At 41.5% G+C, this 5,110-nt stretch overlaps 1 protein-coding gene across 5 annotated transcripts in view; it reads right to left on the reverse strand.

Annotated features, from left to right (window-relative positions):
• Nucleotides 1-4,909, reverse strand: part of st6gal2b (ST6 beta-galactosamide alpha-2,6-sialyltranferase 2b) — a 30,871-nt gene extending 25,962 nt beyond the window's left edge. The window contains exons 1-3 of one of the 5 annotated variants that reach the window (XM_016287008.1): nucleotides 4,565-4,909; nucleotides 3,038-3,103; nucleotides 688-753 (exon numbers count right to left, since the gene is read on the reverse strand). The gene's annotated coding sequence lies outside the window, so the exon portion shown is untranslated. Of the gene's footprint in view, nucleotides 1-687; nucleotides 819-3,037; nucleotides 3,104-3,312; nucleotides 3,386-4,564 lie in introns of those variants that run through there. The other 4 variants (XM_016287010.1, XM_016287011.1, XM_016287012.1 and 1 more) reach the window with 4 other exon arrangements.
• Between the last annotated feature and the right edge of the window lie 201 nt (nucleotides 4,910-5,110).

Below are 5,110 nucleotides of genomic sequence, written 5' to 3' on the forward strand. Positions count from 1 at the left end.
TCCAGCATGATGGAGCACCATGTCACAAAGCAAGAGTGATAAAATAGTGGATCGATGGTCAGTACATTGAAATTTTGGATCCGTGGCCAGGCAACTCCCCGGATCTCAATCCCATACAGAATTTGTGGTCATTTCTAAAAAGGCGAGTGGACTACTCCGAGAACTAATAAGGCAAGAATGGATCGCCATCAGTCAGGATTTGGCCCAGAAGCTAATATCCAGCATGCCAGAGCAAAGTGCAGAGATTATGAAGAACAAGGGTCAACACTGTAAATATTGACTCATTATATTTTTGCCAATAAATCCCTTTAAAATTTATGAAATGCTTATCATTGTTTTTCAGTATACCATAGAAACATGTGGAAAAATAATCTACAAATACTGAAGCAGCAAACGTTGCAAAACACAAAATACAGTATATGTCACTGCCAAAACTTTTGGCCATGACTGTACCTCATGTAAGAATTAACCTCATGTACCTCTCCTGTCACACCATGGGTGTCACGGAATCTGTCAACCCCTCAGCACCAGACTCCATCACCACACCTCCCCGATCTCAATCACCGGAGTACTGATCATCTGTACGTGTTACACTCATTAGAATCAGCCCTCAAATACCCGCACTTCACAGTCATTCCCTGTCTGGTCTTGTCAGTGCCTACCTTCATTGCCTGCCTGACTGCTTACCTGTTATACTTTGTGGAATATCATCACATCTGTCTTCTTCCTCCATGGACCGCTGACAGCACCAACCTGCAAGAGATAAGCACACTAACTGTTTCCTATTTAAGTTACTCAGCATACTTACCTGTTTCCAATCATCAAAAAACATCTTGAACATTTCTGTGAATCAGACCAGACCATATGGAGAGCGGTGCCACTCCTAATCCCGAAACTGATCCCTTTGCCGAACTGGTACACCTTCTTCTTCAATCATTGCAACTGGCTACTTCCTCATCGGCTTTGTCGCTGGATGGTGTAGCGAGTCCCATAGCCCAACCAGCGATGTTCTCTGGCACGGTGGAGGATTGCAGCGGGTTTATCTTGCAATGCTTGCTGTATTTTGAGAAGCAGTCTTACCGGTTCCCCTCTGAATGCTCTAAAAATGCCTATATTATATCTTTCTTTTCTGGCAGGGCTCTGCAGTGGGTGAGAACACTGTGGGAATCCAACACCCCGGTCACATGATCTCTGGATGATTTCATGAATCATATCAAGGAGGTATTTGGGCAAGCTGCCACCACCCTCTCAGTACCATCCCTGTCAAGGGTGTTCTACTGTGGCTGATTATGCTCTACAATTTTGGACCCTTGCTGCTGCTAGCGGATGGAACGAGAATGCATTAATCATGTCTTACCATCAGGGTCTTGCTCCATCTATCCGGGCACAGATGGCGATTTATGACGGCACCGTTGGATTGGAGAGATTCATCTCAAAATCAATTTGGATTGCTCAACACCTCGCTGCTTGCAAATTGAATCATTCCCGGGGACTCATCTCCAGCAGCCTTCTCCGCCGACTCCACCTCAAGAGAGTCCCCAGCCCACAATCTTTGAACATCAACACCATTCTGGGAAAACCGTTGGGCCGAGGTATCATCACCCACCTCACTCCAACCATTATGCTCCACATTGGCTGCCTGCATTCTGAGGATATATCATTTATGGTGCTGGAGGGGTCAACAGTGGATTATCATGGGACGCAGTGGATGGAACAAAATCAGCCCATAATTTCCTGGTACAATAGTGAAATTCTGCATTGGAGTGAGCAATGTCTCCAGAGCTGTCTTCCCAACCTACCACTTCCCATTACTCTCCCCAAGTCCGGGCCTTCTATCCCTGTGAATTCCACCTCCATTGAAAGCCCCGATTCTCACCATCAAGTGGAGATACGCCAGGAATACCGGGCATTCCAAGACGTCTTCAGTAAACAAGCCATGTATCGATTACCAAGCCCTCAATTCCCAAACTGTAAAGTACCATTATCCCCTTTCTCTGGTCCCATCCCCACTGTAACAACTGTGGGGCGGTTGCTTCTTCTCCAAACTGGATCTGCGTAGTGCCTACAACCTCATCCAGATATGGAGGGGGAACAAGTGGAAGACGGCATTCATCACTCCTGCAGGCCACTTTGAATATCTTGTTATGCCATATGGGCCGGCCAACGCACCCTCCGTATTCCAAGGATTCATGAATGAGGTTTTCCGGGAGTTCCTCCATCGCTTCGTGATCATTTACATCGATGACATCTTGATCTACTCCCGGACCCTGGCCAACCATCACCAACACGTTATGCAGGTCCTGCAGAAGCTGAGGCAACACCATCTATACCTCAAGCTAGTGAAATGAGAATTCCATAAAACCACCATCTCATTCCTGGGATACATCATGAAGTTTGAAGTTTAATTTTCTTCTTAGCAATACTGAGATTGAATCATTGCATAAAATAAATTGAAAGATATTCAAAACATATTAAATAATACTACACCAATTAATAATTCAAAATATACATATGCACACATATACATATACATCCGTCCATACATGGTGACCGTGATTTCACCAAGTACAACATGTTCCTGGAACAACATTCCGATTAACCAATCAGAATTGAGGGATAACTTTTCAGGAAATATCTGTTTTAGGCTTATGATCAGGGTTAGGTGCTTCTACACCCTTGGTAATCAGCTATCATTTCACACTGATTTAGGAATAAATGATGGGTAGGGTTAGGTTTAGGGGTAGGGATTGGGTTTAGTCTATATTTATGGACAGTAAATTCCGATTAACCAATCAGAATTGAGGGATAACTTTTCAGGAAATATCTGTTTTAGGCTTATGATCAGGGTTAGGTGCTTCTACACCCTTGGTAATCAGCTATCATTTCACACTGATTTAGGAATAAATGATGGGTAGGGTTAGGTTTAGGGGTAGGGATTGGGTTTAGTCTATATTTATGGACAGTAATGTTGATCCAGGATCAACAAAAGATGTTGATCTTGTCAATGTCTACCTTCATTGCCTGCCTGACTGCTTACCTGTTATCCTTTGTGGAATATCATGACGTCTGTCTTCTTCCTCCATGGACCGCTTCCAGCACTAACCTGCAAGAGATAAGCACACTGTTTCTGATTTAAGTTACTCAACATACTTACCTGTTTCCAATTGTCAAACATCTTGAATGTTTCTGTGAGTCTCCTCTTCTGTGTGTGCATGACAATGGGATTTAATCTGCAAGCTTTCTGTTTTGAAGCTGAGATCCTTAATCATTATGCTTCCACCATCACAAATTAAAGGATATAAATAATTTCACCTGCTGTCTCTTAGTCCTTCATACTTGGCCTGTGCCCAATACCACTGAAAGAAACAAATGCCTATGCCAGCAAAGGCAATCCACTGTGGAGGAGAATTTTAAATCAGCAAAGCTTTTAAACACACTTAAGTGAAACTGCCAAGAAAAAAGAAGAAGGAGAAACATTTTTTTCAATCCGAACAGAAGGTTTGCATGTGAAAGATCGTTGCCAAAAGAAAAATTAACAAATGGAGACAGAATAAGAGCACATTTTGATGGGTAGTATGCAGAGGAACAAAACAAGTGCTCATCACATGAGGAAAAAATAAACATTGAATAGATGTAAAAAGGGGGACAATGATGCTGATTGAGATTATTACATTGTCAAACTGGTTGTATGTTCTGAAGTATTGTTCTTCTTTTTCCAAATTTCACTTCTTTCTTTTTTTGCACCCAGTCAACTTCTCCAATGGTATACCAGGGTAGAATACTAAACCTATATCAGCACTCTTGCCAAGTACAATCTGCCAGCATCCTCCTTTTGTGTGAGACACCAATTACAGGTTCTACTCACATCTCTGCAAAAGGACTGCATAAAACATAATATGTATATAAAAAAATAATGAACAGTGCAATACATTTTTCAGTTTTTTATTCAGTTTTTTTTTCTTATTAGATGGTTTGCAAATCATTTATTCTATATATTTATCAATATTCAGACATCAGCTGCATTCAGTATACTTTTCAGCAGCCAGATTTGCAGAATGTAGCCTAATTTTTCCATAAAAAGCAGAACACAAACAGGATTGATTAATGTCAGTATCTAATGGCGAATGGTGGTAGTGTGATGACTAGAACAGATGTAGAGACAGATGCCCTGCATTCCATAATAAAACAATTAAAGTAGGCAGTTATCTGCGTACAGCTGAACATGTTCTCTTTGATTACTTTCATTTGCGAGAAGTGGCATGTGACAATCAGTTCCTTTGACTGATTAACCTATAAGGAAGAAAGTATTTCAAATAGACTGCACGTCCTCAACGTAACTGAAACGCTACATAGCCTAAATCGATTACCCAAACAGTCAATTACAATGACAATGTGAAAGTATGCTACATGGAACTCCACAAATGTACATTTACACATTAGGATAAAAACGGAAACTAGTCTTTCATTTAAAAAAAAGACAAAGAGCAAACAAATTTCTGAATACAGTATTGTGGCATACACAAAAATCTACAGCAACAAACTTGTGTGCGTGCAGTGTACTTACTGTAGCGGTAGACAGTTCGCTTCGCGCGGCTGCATTCAACCCCTCGCACCCGCTCCGTTCAGCAAGGCTTGTATTTAACAAAATAAAAAATTATAATAAATGCCCACGTGTGAACATTCGCTACATTAAAGCATTAATCCAATGTGCCGTTTCCTCGCCAGAGAACTGGACCTGCGTATTTTCTCTCTGTCATTATCTTTTGTCAGTTTCGCTATTGCCTTCGCATGATGTTATTATAAGTCACGCTCTACTTGAAGCTCTCAAAACTCTGCGACGAGATCTAATGAGTGCAGACAACGAAAGAGAGACGACTAGCCTACAGATTCAGCCCGCCCTCAGTGTGTTTTCCCACGCCATTTCTTTTTACCAGAATAGACTCTCCAGTGATTTCACTGAGCACATGCAGTGTCCGGTCGGATGCTCACTAGTATTGTTCAATGTACATTATTATAATCGTGGACGTGCGTTTCTTTATGCATTCATATTCACTGAGGGAACGACACAAACGTAATGATTAACAGTCCATTATTTATTTCTCTGCATTGT

This window comes from Sinocyclocheilus grahami, unplaced genomic scaffold (genome assembly GCF_001515645.1).
Source record: "Sinocyclocheilus grahami isolate Dianchi unplaced genomic scaffold, SAMN03320097.WGS_v1.1 scaffold217.1, whole genome shotgun sequence".
NCBI classification, from domain to species: Eukaryota; Metazoa; Chordata; class Actinopteri; order Cypriniformes; family Cyprinidae; genus Sinocyclocheilus; species Sinocyclocheilus grahami.